This window comes from Schistocerca piceifrons, chromosome 3, assembly GCF_021461385.2.
Source record: "Schistocerca piceifrons isolate TAMUIC-IGC-003096 chromosome 3, iqSchPice1.1, whole genome shotgun sequence".
Lineage (NCBI taxonomy): Eukaryota > Metazoa > Arthropoda > Insecta > Orthoptera > Acrididae > Schistocerca > Schistocerca piceifrons.
In genome coordinates, this window is record NC_060140.1 from 567,036,171 (window position 1) to 567,052,583 (window position 16,413).

Consider the following 16,413-nt stretch of genomic DNA (forward strand, 5'->3'; position numbering starts at 1 on the left):
TCTACTGCCCTAAGATTTCCAGTCTGCTAATTATCGTTGCGTTATTGACTTGAGTGTGAACTGCTCTGGTAACTTCTATTCCTCGTGCTGTAGTCCGACTGCGTACATTAATTAATTATGTGGCTCATAGCTTTGTACATGACAGAGTTTCCACGTATTAGGATACAACAAGAGCCACTTATAATGGTAATCCTACTCTAAACAGAGCAGGTACATTAAAAGTTGTATAATAATTTTGTCGAGCACATGAACAGTTTTGACATGAGTTAAAAAAGTTGCTTACAACTATTTACAAGGAAAGACATTCTGCAGATGTAAATTATCCTCTATGTCCTAGTTTATGACTACAATTACATAACACAATTTTTTTATTTCTTCATCGAAAGTGGCTGCCCCACATTCCACTCACTGTCCCTTCCTCCAGCGAACAGTATCATACTAACGGGACATACGAAATGCCCTAAGCCTGCAGACTTTCGAATGTTTGAAAGCTGCATGTACACTTGACACCAAAAAAAGTAGGTCACTGGCGAATACAACCAACATAACGTAGCTGTGTTGCAGGCCCTCTAAACATCAAAACTCTGTGGGGTACAGTCGTTTAACTACACACACTGGGTACCGCAAGAGACTACTAGAGACCAAAAGTCTTTATGGCAGTCAGTCTAAGCGTCAACTAATATCGTCATACTGAACATATTAGAAAACACGTTCTTAGCGTTGAGACACCCCATAACACTCATAAACTAACCTTAATTACAACAAATGACATTCCAAAAGTTCTGAGAATACGGATTATTTTACATATATCGTACAGTAATCCTTAGTCAAAATTAAATACTTGAGACAATATATGGAGTTACAAAGCTGTACGGCAATTGGAAAAAAGTTTTTCGCTCTCGAAAAGGTTTTCCATCCACGTGCTGAACGTCGCTCAACGGCGAGTGGCTCTGGAAACTGGATATTGGACGAACCAATAAAAAAACGCGATAAATAGCAACAAGCACTCTACAGAAATCTCAACATTAACAGCGAATCACCAGTAATATTGTTCTCGTAACACATAAGCAGCTATGTGTACACAAATTTGAACTTTAAACGACATGGCCAACGTCGTCGTTCTGGACCAGGATTCAAACCCAGCGCCTATAGCCATTGCTAACTAAGCTAAGTTTTGTTTGTGCCTTATTGAGACCCGATCACTAGGCATAAAGTGACGTGAAATATAGGCGTTTGCACCAGTATCAGTTATCAATTCAGATCCTGAAAATAATGACGAAAATGTTTGTACTGAACTGGGAACCCTGTCATAACAGTTACCTTCCTGGAAACTACCCCCAACGAAGTTTAATATCGTGTCATTCACGAGGAACAAGGTATGCTCATGTTTAAAACTGAAATATGATTATATAAAGCTTGTGACAGGGATGCGTACCCAGCACCAAATCGGACTGTTAACGAAGTACGTAAAATCAGAAGTTAAATATCAGATGTTTTCACCAATAGCGACATGCTGGAACCTTAAATGACGATAGCATTGTTTTTGCCTGACTGGGATTCGAACCCAGCAACTAGCGCTGTCCTTTCCTAGCCAGGAATAGACGATAAATAGCTATTGTTGGTTCACCAGTAGCGAGGTGTGCGGATGTTTAGCTAGACATCAGGCGACGAAAAGTTCTGTGGTGAATGGAATTCAAACCCCGCACACGTGGTCATGAAGACACTTTAACTATCAAATTCTTTTCCAATAATAGCTAGGAGCAGCATGTTTGTACTTTCAATGATGTGATGGAAAATACTCTGCTGGCTAGAAGTTGAATCCACAACATATCGTCATTGGTGATCACAACGAACACAACGCCAAACCCAAATTCGTTTTTGCCAGTAGGATGGAGAGAAATGTTTGAACTTGAAAAGATGTAAGGAAACGTTTGATCTTGTAATATAGTGACAAAAAGCTCATCATGTGGCTGTGAGTTGAAACGAACACGTTACAGCTGACAACGCACGAAGAGACGTTGAAAATGCAACTGTTTTTCACTAGTAGTTCAGAGTGCACATGCTAGGGCTTGAAATGAAATAATGAATATTTTGTGCTGATTAGGATTCAAAACCAGGTAGGTGCCTTTCGAGGAGGCCTAGAAGAGTTTTTAATCTTGGGAAGACAGTGAAATCGAATTCGAATCCCAGTCCAGCACCACAATGTTCAACGTCTCAGTTTCAAATAAAGTAAGAGCCTTGTGAACTTATGTGGCCATTGGCTCATTAAATGAAATACGTTTTCTAGTCTACGACGGCTTGCTGGTGACAGAGTCTCTGCCTTCCGGGGTTTCTCCATCTGTCGCAGCTCAAACGAATGCCGCTCTGCCCCTGTCGGCAGCGAAGGGATGATATCTTTACTGCGGATATTGAACTACGGAGCTTACTGGCGTTGTGCACTTGGCGTTACTAGGGGCGAAGTAGTTACTTGTGTGTGTTAGCCGCGTGGGATTAGCCGAGCGGTCTCGGGCGCTTCAGTCTTGGACTGTGGGGCTGGTGCCGGCGGAGGTTCGAGTCCTTCCTCGGGCATGGGTGTGTGTGTTTGTCCTTAGGATAATTTAGGTTAAGTAGTGTGTAAGCTTAGCGACTGATGACCTTAGCAGTTAAGTCCCATAAGATTTCACACATATTTGAACTTTTTTTTTTTTATTATTAACGTGTCTTCATAACCATGCGTGCGGCGTTCGACTCTCAGTCAGCATAGACGTTTTCGTCACCTTATTTCTAGTTAAACGTGTGCACATCTCGCTAATGGTGGACCAACATTGGACATTTTTCGTCTGTTCCTGGTTAGACAACGACGGCGGTAGGCACCGTGTTCGAATACCGGTCAGGCAATACAACTTCAGTCGTCATTTAAGGTTACTACCCCACTACTGGTGACAAAGTGTGATATCTACATTCTCATTTTAAGTACTTATTCAACAATCCAGTTAGGTGCTGGGTTCGCATCCTTGTCACCAGCATTACATGATGGCATTTCAATTTTAAAAATTTTCATCCCTTTTTCCTTGACAATGCAACAATATCCAACGTCTTTCGAGGTTAATTTCCAAGAAGGTAATTGTCATGTTAGGGTTCCTGGTTTCGTACAAACATTAATGTCATTTACGTTCAAGTTGAGAATTGATAACTGATACTAGTGCAAACGGCAATATTTGACGTCTCTTTCTGCCTAGTGATCGAGTCTCGATAAAGCACAAAGCTTTGCCTGGTTAGCAATTGCTTTACGTTCTGGGTTTGCATCCGGATTCAGAACGAAGACGTTGGTCATGTCATTTAAAGTACAACTTTGTGTACAAGTAACTGTTGATGAGTAATGTGAGCAATGATATTACTTGTGATTCGGTGTTAATGTTGGGATTTCCGTAGAGTGCTTGCCGCCGTTAATCACGTTTTCTTTTAACTCCTTAGTATTACATAAAGTAGTCCGCCGCCGGTAACTGTGTGGTCAGCAAGAGAGAATGTCAATCCTAAGGGCCCGGGTTCGATTCCCGGCTGGGTCGAAGATTTTCTCCGCATAGGGACTGGGTGTTGTGTTGTCCTAATCATCATCATTTCATCCCCATCGACGCGCAAGTCGCCGAAGTGGCGGCAAATCGAAAGACTTGCACCCGGCGAACGGTCTGCCTGACGGGAGGCCCTAGTCACACGACATTTCATTACATAAAGTTGATGCGAAACCACTCCCTGTTGAACGTTGAACGACGTTCAGCATGTGTTGGGTAAACCTTTTAGACAGCAAAGAACTTGTTTCCAACTGTCATACGACTTTATAATTCCATATACTGTCTCAAATATTTAAATGTGCCTAAGGATGACTGCACGATTTATGTGACAAAATTAGTTGTCCCATAACGTTTGAAATGTCACTTATTGTAATTAAGTTTAGTTTACAAACGTTAAGGACTGTCTGATCTCTTATGTACTGTCGTGGTGTTCCTTAACATCTGGAGGGACTGTCATAAAGGCCGATGTTCTCTAGTAGTCTCTAGCAGTACCCATTGTGTACCTTACAATAACTGTACTGTGGAGGGTTGCGACGATGTGCAACACAGATATGCTATGTTGGTTGCATACATTCAGGTGCAGCCTACATATTGAAATTCAGGCGTGACTCACTTTTTTTGTTGTCGAGTGTACTTCTATCGACAGTATCAATAGCATTGTTGAAACTACATATCATATAATCCGAAATCTGACAGTGATAATTCTGTTGTTTGCAGAAGTAAGCTGCCGTATATCTGTAACACCTGGAACTCGAATGTACCATAGTCTTACAGCTTTCCCGCACTAAAGTAAAAGCACACGCGTATGTGACGTAAAGTCTCTCTTTCCGGAAAGTTAACCACACTTTTCTAAAAAGGTGCTTGTTTCTGTATATGTTTAAGAAATTCTTTCTTCGCAATGTCACAACATGTCTGTCAAAGGCATAATAGACGTCCTGAACAGATAGAAAAAGGACTGTGGACTTTGACCATTTCACATTGGAAACCGTCGTACATAAAAAAAAAAAAAAAACAGATAACACTTCTCCAGACAAGCTCACTATGTAAGCGTAGACCAGACGTGGTTGAAATTCAAACAGTATCGACGGCAATTGGGAGATATATATGAAATAAATTAATAAGAGATGATACTGATCACCCATTGCATACAAAACAGTTCAGAACACTGTTGTAGAAGCGACGAAAAAAGACGTGTCAAATTTAATAGAACACAAAATTCCCAAAACTGCGGAAGTTCTACTGAAGCTCGAAATTTAGCTTGAACTTCAGTGCGAGAAACTTTTCATAATTTCCGCAACGAAAATCTGTCTCAAAATCTGCTAGAACACCCAAAGACATTCTGGTAGTATGTAAATCACACCAGTGGCAAAATGCAATCAATACCTTCACTGCGGGATGACGACGGTGATGATGCTGAGTACAGTGCCACCAAAGCAGAGTTTCTAAACACGGTTTTCCGAAATCCCTACACAAAAGAAGGCGAAGTAAATATTCCAGATCTCGAGTCAAAAACAATTGCCCACATGTGCAATTTATAAGTAGATACCCTTGGTGTAATGAAGCAGCTTAAAATATTACAAAAACAAGGCTTCGTTCAGATTCTATAACAGTCAGGTTCCTCTCAGAGTATGCTGATAAAACAGCTCCTTACTTATCTATCACATATAACCTCTCGATAGAAGAAAGGCCCGTACCCAAAAACTGGAAATGTGCACAAGTCACACCAATACCCAAGAAAGGAAACAGTAGTAATCAGCAGAATTACAGACCCATTTCGCTAACGTCGTTTTGCAATAGTACACTCCTGGAAATTGAAATAAGAACACCGTGAATTCATTGTCCCAGGAAGGGGAAACTTTATTGACACATTCCTGGGATCACACTGACAGAACCACAGGCACATAGACACAGGCAACAGAGCATGCACAATGTCGGCACTAGTACAGTGTATACCCACCTTTCGCAGCAATGCAGGCTGCTATTCTCCCATGGAGACGATCGTAGAGATGCTGGATGTAGTCCTGTGGAACGGCTTGCCATGCCATTTCCACCTGGCGCCTCAGTTGGACCAGCGTTCGTGCTGGACGTGCAGACCGCGTGAGACAACGCTTCATCCAGTCCCAAACATGCTCAATGGGGGACAGATCCGGAGATCTTGCTGGCCAGGGTAGTTGACTTACACCTTCTAGAGCACGTTGGGTGGCACGGGATACATGCGGACGTGCATTGTCCTGTTGGAACAGCAAGTTCCCTTGCCGGTCTAGGAATGGTAGAACGATGGGTTCGATGACGGTGTGGATGTACTGTGCACTATTCAGTGTCTCCTCGACGATCACCAGTGGTGTACGGCCAGTGTAGGAGATCGCTCCCCACACGATGATGCCGGGTGTTGGCCCTGTGTGCCTCGGTCGTATGCAGTCCTGATTGTGGCGCTCACCTGCACGTCGCCAAACACGCATACGACCATCATTGGCACCAAGGCAGAAGCGACTCTCATCGCTGAAGACGACACGTCTCCATTCGTCCCTCCATTCACGCCTGTCGCGACACCACTGGAGGCGGGCTGCTCGATGTTGGGGCGTGAGCGGAAGACGGCCTAACGGTGTGCGGGACCGTAGCCCAGCTTCATGGAGACGGTTGCGAATGGTCCTCGCCGATACCCCAGGAGCAACAGTGTCCCTAATTTGCTGGGAAGTGGCGGTGCGGTCCCCTACGGCACTGCGTAGGATCCTACGGTCTTGGCGTGCATCCGTGCGTCGCTGCGGTCCGGTCCCAGGTCGACGGGCACGTGCACCTTCCGCCGACCACTGGCGACAACATCGATGTACTGTGGAGACCTCACGCCCCACGTGTTGAGCAATTCGGCGGTACGTCCACCCGGCCTCCCGCATGCCCACTATACGCCCTCGCTCAAGGTCCGTCAACTGCACATACGGTTCACGTCCACGCTGTCGCGGCATGCTACCAGTGTTAAAGACTCCGATGGAGCTCCGTATGCCACGGCAAACTGGCTGACACTGACGGCGGCGGTGCACAAATGCTGCGCAGCTAGCGCCATTCGACGGCCAACACTGCGGTTCCTGGTGTGTCCGCTGTGCCGTGCGTGTGATCATTGCTTGTACAGCCCTCTCGCAGTGTCCGGAGCAAGTATGGTGGGTCTGACACACCGGTGTCAATGTGTTCTTTTTTCCATTTCCAGGAGTGTATTTTGGAACATACACTATGCTCGAACATTATGAATTACCTCGAAGAAAACGATTTATTGACAAACAGCCAACAAGGTTTCAGAAAATATCGTTCTTGTGAAACACAATCACATCTTTATTCTCACGAGGTAGTGAGTGCCAAAAACAGGGGACGTCAAATTGATTCCATATTTTTAGATTTTCACAAGACTGGGCGAAGTTCGTCGCAAGCGACCTCTATTCAGATTCCTTGCCTACAGAATACTTTCTAGGTTGTGCGACAAAATTCGTGATTTCTTGTCAGGGAGGTAGTAGTAACCGCAGGAAAGTCATCGAGAGAAGCAAAAGTAATATCTGGCGTTCCCCTAGAAAGTGTTATAGAACCTCTCATGTTCCTGACATATATAAACGATTTGGGAGACAATTTAAGTAGCCTTCTCGGATTGTTTGCAGATGATGCTCTCATTTATGGTGTTGTAAAGTCATCAAATGATCACAATGAATTACACAACGATATAGACAACGTATTTATATAGTACGAAAGGTGGCAACTGACCTAAATAACGAGAAGTGTCAAGTCATCTACATCAGTACTAAATGGAATCCGATCAATTTCGTTTACACACTAACTCATACAAATATAAATTCTATAAACTGAAGCAAATACTTACAGATTAAAATAACGAATAACGTATGTTGGAACGATCACATAGATAACGTTGTGTGGAAAGCAAACCAAAGACTGTGATTTATTAGCCAAACACTTAGATAATGTAAGAGATCTACTAAGGAGACTGCATAAACTACCCTTGTCTGTCCTCTTCTGCGGTAATGCTGTGCTTTGTGGGACCCACATTAGATAGGACTGATGGAGGACATCGAAGAAGTTCAAAGAAGGACAGCTCTTTTTGTATTGTGTATTGTGTTATGTATTGTGCCATGGATATGATACACGGGCGCTTTTCACTGTAGAACCATTTCATTAGATTTCAGTCACTATCTTTTCGCTCAGAGTGGGAAAATATTTTGTTGGCACCCACGTATGTATAGAGAAACGACCATAATAATAAAATAAGGGCAATTAGAGCAAGCACGGGAAAAAATGAAGTGTTATTTTTTCCGGTGCCCTTATTGAGAGCACGTTAGAGAGTTAGCTTGAAGGCGGTTCGATGAACGCTCTGCCAGGCACTGGATTGCGAACTGCAAAGTAATCACGAAGCTGTACATGTAGATGTACGTTTAAAGCGAATGTGAGACAGTGCAGTACATACAGAAGGCTATCTTACGCCAGGGGAGTCTGCCCTAAGACCTTCAAACGGTGCCGGCCGGGGTGGCCGATCGGTTCTAGGCGCTACAGTCTGGAACCGCGCGACCACAACGGTCGCAGGTTCCAATCCTGCCTCGGGCATGGATGTGTGTGCTGTCCTTAGGTTAGTTAGGTTTAAGTAGTTCTAAGTTCTAGGGGACTGATGGCCTCAGAAGTTGTCCCATAGGGCTCAGAGCCATTTTTTTTTTCAAATGGTATTTGGCGAAAATCATTCAAGTATCGCAATTACTGTTCGTTGAGATAGGAACTCAATTATGATGCTACGTTGTTTAGCTATGTAATGATTTCCAAGCATTCTGTATTTCAGCGAAATTAGATTTATTTTCCAACTGGCAACAGTATCCAAGTGACTATTTTATTTTCGTCAAATCTGAATTACACTTCTGAAGAAGTCTTTTCTAGGCTATTATTTTTCTGAGCTGTTAGCAGTAGACAAATAATACGCGTGGCTAAGTAAATGAGCAGCTGCACAACCACATTTCGTCGATGCCACTGTTCGGGGCCAAGTACAGTGCGTTGCTAGACATAGCTCAGGAAGTGCTGATCCAGTTCTACAGCGGATGTAACAGCGTAGCATGAAAGGTTTAAGTTTTGTTGCTCGAAATATGATTAATTCCAGGCGCAGTGACGGCTTTCTGACTGCACATTGTTTCACATAGCGGAACTGTTTTCATATACTTAAGACCAATTTATCAAATGAAAGGAAAATGTCGAACAAAGGAAACTGCAGGCAGGAATATCAACAACATAGGAAAAGACAGATCGCTATTTACCGAAAGAGAAGACATGTCGAGTCGCAGACAGGCACAACTAAAAAACTTACATAAAGCTTTCGGCCACTGCCATAGTCAGTTAGAGAGTCCCACACGCGCCATTCACACCATTTATGTTGGTATGACTACCAACCAGCTACCCACCAGGATGAACGGAGACTGCCAAACTATGGCCAAGAACAAAGTAGACCACCCTGTGGCATAGCATGCAGCTAAACATAACACACTCGATATCAGTGGTTGCTTCACTACCCAAGCCAACTGAATCCTTCCCGCCATCACCAGTTTTTCTAAAATGCGCAAATGGGAATTATCTTTACAACACATTCTCAGCTCCCGTAGTTATTCCGGCCTAAGCCTGCGGTAACATATTGTCCCCAGACCCTCCACCTACAGTTTCCATCGCCTCTGTAATATCATCTCCTCAAGGTCCTCATCTCCAACTCTGTTTATTTGTAGCCCTCTGCCAACGCATCCGCCCAACTTTCCCCTCACCTCTCCTTTCTTGCTCAGTTTTTTCCCCAACTCCCTTCCCCACAACTTCTGGACATTCCGTGTGTTGGCAGTCTCTGCACACTCCACCAGACGGCATTCGTCTCTCTCATCATCCGTACACTACCATCCCTTCCCCTACTCCATCCCCTCCAGATTGTTGCTTACGCCGCACGTGATGTCGCTATACGGCGCGGGATGCTGGTTTTGGCGGTCGTGTTTGCGTGAGGTGTGCTTTCTTGGGTGTGTGTTTGTGAATGGTGTGTGTGTATGAATGTGTGTGTCTCTTTTATCGACGAAGGCTGTGGCCGAAAGCTTTATGTGAGCGTCTTTGAGTTGTGCCTGTTTGAAGCTTGAAGTGTCTTCTTTATGATAAGTAGCAGTCTGTCTGTCCTACATTACTGAATATAAAATGTGTGAGTTAGCGAACATTGCGCTATCATTTAAATATATGGCCGAAAGAGTCAGTCTACAGGAATTGTGAAACGAATCCTATCGTCCAGGACCGCGTGCCACAAAGGCGCAGATTCACCAAGAGCTGGAAAAACTCACTGGCGTCTATTATCTATTGAGGCCTAAGCGCTGTAGTGTGAGAGTGAGACAGACGAGAACCTGCTTCATAGGGAAACCCAGTAGAGGCCGTTTGTGGACAAGGAGACGTAACAGTGTTAAATATGGCGGATCTAAGATCGGCCATAAAGGGAAACATCTATGAAAACTATTTAATTCTGTAGTAATGTAGGGAATCAAGCCACAGTAATTTTAATCTGCCATCGTCCATAAATTTTCATGGTGACCCCAATAAAACTGGAGTATTGATCATATCTATAATAGTTTAGCCTTTACTGTCAAAGTGAAATTAACAAGTCTTGTAACAAATACCTGAATACTAAAATCTGAACGCTTTGGTCGATCTTAACGATCGACATTTCATACAGAAGCTCGTCATTAAAATGACACACGTTGTAAATATCAACTCTGTAACTTTTTTTAAAAAAAAGGCACAGTAAATTTAAATTATCAGCATTTACAGTTAAGCATCTGGTCATCATTGCCTCGACACAAAACACATTGAACGATGACAGCGGGACACCTTATTGAATCATTATGTAATAGGGTATTTGTTGTAAAGTTTAGTGCATAATAGCTACTTTTGTTCTTTATCTATTTATCAAAAAGCACATTGGTGGAAGGGTACTGGCCGTGGAATTCAAAGCTAAGAACGAAATTGTATCGGTTTCATGTAAAAGAATTTAACGTTTATTATGTAATGGATACTACTGTTACTTCATTTAGAACGTGAAGGTGGTCAAGTTTTGATTATTTAAATATGGTAAAATGTAAAATAATGTAGAATAAGCTGTAGCGAAACAGATGGTCGGCTTCAGGAAAGGGAACTGCCCTAGTCAGTTGAGCGAGGATATTCGGCGTGCGAGAAACGCGGCTGGGGACGGAGAGAGGGACGGTGCTGGTGCAGACGCGAAAGCGGATAGATCGGTTGGAGGCACCAAAGGGACAGTTCGGATAGAGACACGAAAGCGGACAGTCGGTCTTTAGGCAGCTAGGAAGTGAAACGTCTTAGAAAATTTCGCGTTGTGTGGTATCGCAGGACTTAGTCTCTGAGCGGTAAGCAGCCACGCACCAGGTGTGAAATCTAACTTTTCGCCTAGATAACTTGTATTTCGCAATTATATTTTGAATGATCGAACTGTGTCAAATGGATATGCTCTCGAGTGTAATAATAACTCTAAATATGACCACTTTCGCTATTAGTTTGGCCGGTCGGAGTAGCCGAGTGGTTCTAGGCACTTTAGTCCAGAACCGCGCTGCCGCTACGGTCGCAGATTCGAATCCTGCCTCGGGCACGGATGTGTGTGATGTCCTTAGGTTAGTTAGGTTTAAGTAGTTCTAAGTCTAGGGGACTGATGACCTCAGATGTTAAGTCCCATAATGCTCAGAGCCATTTGAACCATTTGAAACATTATTCTAACCAAATCGCAACTGTGTGGCCTTCATCATTTATGGGTCGAAATTTAGTTCCCGATACTATTATTATTGTTTTTATGTGTTATGTTAACTCTGTATATCGCAAACTTGCCATCATCCAGACAATTTTGCCAACGGATTACAAGTGTGTAATTTAGGGAGAGTAATGTGACATGTGCGGTTCAACCCCTAGACGAGTTTGATCCAAGACATTTCGACAAAGAGGAACCGCATGTGAGCCCGAACATCTTTTGGATGTTAGATCGCAAATGTTGTTCGATCTCTGTGCTTTCTTGATACTATTTTCTTGGCTGATCCTGGTCTTTTCCTATGCGAAGCTGCCTATTTCTATTAATCTCTTTCAGTGTACTGTTTACTACGACGCGTGATACACATGTTGTACACTGCAGCATCCAACTAACACCACACTATGTTGTAACTAAACTTAACGCGGTTATTTAATCTTTAGGACGAAGTGGTAATCCAATGAAACAATGTTACCCCTTTCCTCACACCTATCTAGTCAGCAACTTCACACTGTTTTTAAGCTCCTCTGTTGCTGCATTGCCTCACTAATTCTACGTAGACAACAGAAGTATGAACACTCGTTTACACAATCATGACAGACAAAAATGAATTATAATATTGTTAATAATAATAATAATAATAATACACTACCGCATTTCGGTGATGTAAGTATATTTTATTTACCATTTAATGTCAGAATTTAATACAAAAATGCCACATAGGAATTTCAGTACATGTTGATTTGTTGTTATTTCATACACTATTTTTTGCACCCTATCCAATGAAGGCAGCGGTGGTGTAACTGTAGCTTCAATTTTTATTAATAATCAGCATTGGCGTCCGAAGTCTCCGGGTACAAGAAGTCACTCCCGTACTTGGAGGAGGAGACAGAGGATCAGGGCACTCTCTTGAAAGAGATTTTCACTCTGCAGCGGAGTGTGCGCTGATATGAAACTTCCTGGCAGATTAAAACTGTGTGCCCGACCGAGACTCGATCTCGGGACCTTTGCCTTTCGCGGGCAAGTGCTCTACCAACTGAGCTACCGAAGCACGACTCACGCCCGATACTCACAGCATTACTTCTGCCAGTACCTCCTGCACAGGAGAGCTTCTGTAAAGTTTGAAAGGTAGGAGACGAGGTACTGGCAGAAGTAAAGCAGTGAGTACCGAGCGTGAGTCGTGCTTCAGTAGCTCAGTTGGTAGAGCACTTGCCCGCGAAAGGCAAAGGTCCCGAGTTCGAGTCTCGGTCGGGCACACAGTTTTAATCTGCCAGGAAGTTTCAGGACACTCTCTTGTATTTGGGATGGGCAACTGCGCGTAAAGGCGGCAGATCAACGGTATGAGGATGCAGAAGTCAATGAAAACCACAGCATTAAAGACACGTAACGTACATCCAGAGGACATGTGGCCTGTAATTGAAGAAAAAGTGTCATGATGGCCTCTCCATTGCCAAACGATTCCGGAATTGTCCCCCATTCACACCTCCAGGAGGGGTATACCAAGGGGGAGTTGACAATGAGAAGAAGATTGAATAATCAGCGAAAGTTTAACGTTCTACGAGTTGGAACGTGGAATGCCAGAAGCCTGAAGGTGGTAGGGAAGCTAGAAAATTTTGAAAAGGGAAATGCTGAGGCTCAAAGAGATCAGTGAATTGAAATGGAAAAAAAACAAGGATGTCTAGTCAGATGAGTGTAGGATAACACTAACATTAGCAGAACATTGTATAACAGGAGTAGTATCCGTTACGAATAGGAAGGTAGGGCAGAAGGTGTGTTACTATGAACAGTTCAGTAATAGTGCAGCAGCAGAACATTATATAACAGGAGTAGTATCCTTTACGATTAGGAAGGTAGGGCAGAAGGTGTGTTACTATGAACAGTTCAGTAATAGTGTTGTTCTAATCGCAATCGACAGCAAACAACACCGACACCGATAGTTCAGGTGTCCATGCCAACGTCTTACGCTGAAGATAAAGAAACAGAGGATGTATGTGAGGATATTAAAACGGTAATACAGTACATAAGGAGAGATGAAAAACTAATAGTCACGGGGGACTGAAATGCAGTTGTAGAGGAAGGAGTGAAACGTCCTCTTAGAAAAATTATTGAATTACTGTGCTGATAAACCTCTTACATTATTTGATTTTCAAACAGCTGAGCAAAACTGAACGTACTCAGACATTACTCTCTTTAGTTATTCTGATCAACACTAAACTGACACACAATATTTTTAGCGCAACGCAACCTCACTTTCAAAAATTCCTACAAAAGAATGGCCCTGACTAACATTAACCTATACGTTTCACAAATCACTTACCTCACAAAAATCTTAGTTACTCGAACTACTGCAATACAGCGAGCGCCACTACTGTCAGCTAAATAAAAGGTTCAAACTACTGAAGGCACTAACTACTGATAGGCATAGTTAGCAAAGGAAAGATTTTGATAGAGATCAAACAATGTATTTACCTTAGAAGTGTTCAAAAGTCATAATATATATAGCAGTTCATGACATCCATTCTTACAAATGTACTGTTTCTTATGGACACATGTCCAGATCATCCGCTCTCAAAAATCCGCCATCTCGCTTCCCCACATCCACCACTGCTGGCGGCTCACGTCCAACTGCGCAACGCTACGCGCTGTTAAACAGCCTACAGCTCAACACTACAATAGCGAATATTACAACAATGCCACCCAGCCACAGACTGCTCACAGCACAGCCAGTGATTTTCATACAGAGCGCTACGTGGAGTTACCAATATAAAAAATAAACAGCCTACTTACAGGAGTAGAATAAAAAGTTGCAGGAGAGTGTGAGCTTGAGACAAGGAATGAGAGAGGAGAACGTTCTGAGTTTTGTAATAAATTTCAGCTAGTAAAAGCGACTACTCTGCTCAAGAATCACAAGAGGAGGTATGCTTGGAAAAGGCTGGATGATATGGATAGAATTCAGTCAGAATACGTATGGTCAGATAGAGATTCCGAAATCAGATACTGGAATGTAATGTGTACCCAGGAGCAGACATTGACTCAGATCACAATGTAGTGGTGGTGAAGAGTAGGTAGAAGTTTAAGAGATTAGTCAGGAAGAATTAATATGCAAGTAAGTCGTATACGCAAGTACTAAGGAGTGATGAGATACGCTTGAAGTTCTCTAAGGCGATAAATATAGCAACAAGAAGTAGCTTAGTAGGCAGTAGAGTTGAAGAGGAATGGACATCTCTGAAAAGGGCAGCCACAGAGGTAGGAAAGCAAAACATAGGTAGAAAGAATGTAACTGCGAAGAAACCATGGATAACAGGCGAAAAACTCCAGTTGATCGACGACAGAATGAAGTACAAAAATGTTCAGGGAAATTCAGGAATAGAATCACCAAAGAATTACATAAATAAAAAGTGCAGGGAAGCTTACATGAAATCGCTACATGAAAGAAGTGAAGAAATCGAAAAAGAAGTGATTGTCGGAGTGGCTGACTCAGCATACAACAAAGTCAAAACCACCTTCGGTGAAACTAAGAGCAAGGGTGGTAACATTAAGGTGCAACCAGAATTCCATTCTGAAATGCGAAGAGAGAGCGATAAATATGGAAAGAGTATGTTGAAGGCTTCTGTGAGGGGGAAGATTTGTCAGATTTGTTAGAAGAAGAAACAGGAATTTATTTAGAAGAGATAGGGAGTCCAGTATTAGAGCTTTGGAGGACTTAAGGTCAAATAAGGCAGAAGGGATTGAAAACATTCAATCAGAATTTCTAAAATATTGGCGGATGTAGCAACAAAACGACTGTTCTCGTTGGTGTGTAGAATATATGAGTGTGACGACATACCATCTGACGTTCAGAAAAATATCATCGACATAATTTCGAAGACTGCAATAGCTGCAAAGTGCAAGTATTATCACACAGTCAGCTTAACAGCTCTTGCATCCAAGTTGCTGACAAGTATAATGAACAGAAGAGTGATAAAGAAAATTCATAATGTGTTTTGCTTTAGGAAATGCAACAGCGGCAGAGAGGCAGTACTGAAGTAGCGGTTGATAATGGAAGCAAAACTAAAAAAATTCAAGACACATTCATAGGATTTCTGAACATGGAAAAAGCGTTCGAGAATGTAAAATGTTCAAAATTCTGAGTAAAATAGGGGTAAGCTATATGGAGAGGCGAGTTACTACCCGCCTCTCCCTATAGCTTACCCATATTTTACTGTATGTACAATATGTACAAGAGCCAAGAGGGACGACCAAGAATGAAATTCTCCGATTAAAATGAGAGTAAGACAGGGAAATAGTCTTTCGCCCCTATTATTTAATCTGTACAGTGAAGAATCAATGATGGAAATTAAAGAGAGGGTCACGAGTGGAACGAAAATTTAAGGTGGAAGGATATCAGTGATACGATTCGCTGATTACATTACTATCCTGGGTGAAAGTGAAGAAGAATTACATGATCTGCTGAATGGAATGAACAGTCTAATAAGTACAGAATATGTATTGAGAATAAATCGAAGAAAGTGGAAAGTAATGAGTAGCAGCAGCAATGAGAACAACGAGAGACTTAATATCAGGATTAATGGTCACGAAGTATGCGAAGTTAAGGAATTCTGCTACCTAGACAGCAAAATAACCAATGACGGGCAGAGCAGAGAGGACAACAAAAGCAGACTATCACTGGCAAAAGGGGTATTCGTGGCCAAGAGAGGTCTACTAGTATCTAACATAGGTCTTAATTTGAGGAAGAAATTTCTGAGAATGTATGTTTGAAGCATAGCGTTGTATGGTAGTGAAACATTGACTGTAGGAAAACCGGAACAGAAAAGAATCGAAGCGTTTGAAATGTGGTGCTACAGGCAAATGTTGAAAATTAGGTGGACTGATCAGGTAAGGAATGAGGAGGTTCTACGCAGAATGGGAGAGGAAAGATATATGTGGAAAATGCTGACAAAAAGAAATGACAGGATAATAGTTCTTCTGTTAAGACATCAGGGAATGACTTCCATGGTACTAGGACGCAAGTTGCAAGTGCTACTCTGAGACGAAGAGGTTGGCAAAGCAGAGAAATTCGTGGCGGGCCGCAACAAA